We start from the raw sequence: 1,074 nt of genomic DNA, 5'->3' as shown, positions 1-1,074 counted from the left end.
GACACCGGCAGTGGCGGTGGCAGGCGACGGGTAAACTACTGCGCAGGGTGGCCGTCGCACAGCTGTGCCCTCGACTGCACACGTGTGTGTTTTTGTGTTTGAGTTAGTGCTGTACAGTAGAGGGGCTGCTCGGCGTGCTCGGCGGCCCGCGAAACTCCACACTACTAAGTAGTACCTGACTTGTACGGCCGGCGGCGCTTTTTTCTCAGCGAGAAGCGCATCTTGAGGAAGAGGTCCCGGAGGACGCGGGCTCCGCCGCCTCCGCCGCTGCCACCAGGAGGGCCGCCCTGGCCTCCCGCTCCGCCCTGGGCCTCCGTGGCGGGGGGTGGCGGGGCGCGGCGGGGATTGGCGCCCAAGCAGGGGTGCGGCGCGGCGGGGGTGGGGCTGGGCCTGATCACGGTGCCGCGCCGAGCATGCCGCAGTCAGTGGGTGCGGTAGGCGATAACGCTATCGGTAACGATCGATATCTCGCTGGAGTCGCGAGCAACGCCGCCGCGCCTTAATCGGATCAGCGATACGTCGTCGCGCCGTTCGTTATTACGAGACCGAGCCGGGGCGTCGAGCAGCGGCGGCGGCGGGGCGCCGGGAGCGTCGCGAGCGGCGTCGAGACTGAGGCATTGGCGCCGCGAGACAACGCGACAGGACGACTGGCCCCGCCGCGCCCCGCCGCGCCCCGCCGCGCCCCGCTACACCGCGCCGTTGTGTTGTCGTGAAGCAGCGCAAACTCGAGGGTCAACGCTACTGTGGTGTACAATCGGTAGTGGAGGTGGCACCCAGTGAGCGAGCGAGCGAGAGAGAGAGAGAGAGGGAGAGAGAGAGAGACAGAGAGAGAGAGAGACAGAGAGAGGGAGAGAGAGACAGAGAGAGAGAGAGAGAGAGACAGAGAGAGGGAGAGAGAGACCGGAGAGGGAGAGCGAGGAGGGAGTGAGAGATGAGAACCTCAGCTCGTCGGGCGCTGATGATGTTGATGCCTTGCCGCGCCGGGGTCCTCTATTCTCCTTCTCCTCGACGTTTTCATTATCGTTTTTTTTTTTTTTCATCGTCCGCGAATAAGTTGGCTGACGGCCGCCTTCC

This window comes from Frankliniella occidentalis, unplaced genomic scaffold (assembly GCF_000697945.3).
Source record: "Frankliniella occidentalis isolate FOCC.00 unplaced genomic scaffold, Focc_3.1 Scaffold180, whole genome shotgun sequence".
NCBI lineage: Eukaryota > Metazoa > Arthropoda > Insecta > Thysanoptera > Thripidae > Frankliniella > Frankliniella occidentalis.
The sequence above is the reverse complement of the archived record's forward strand: the minus strand, read 5'-3'. Positions refer to the sequence as shown.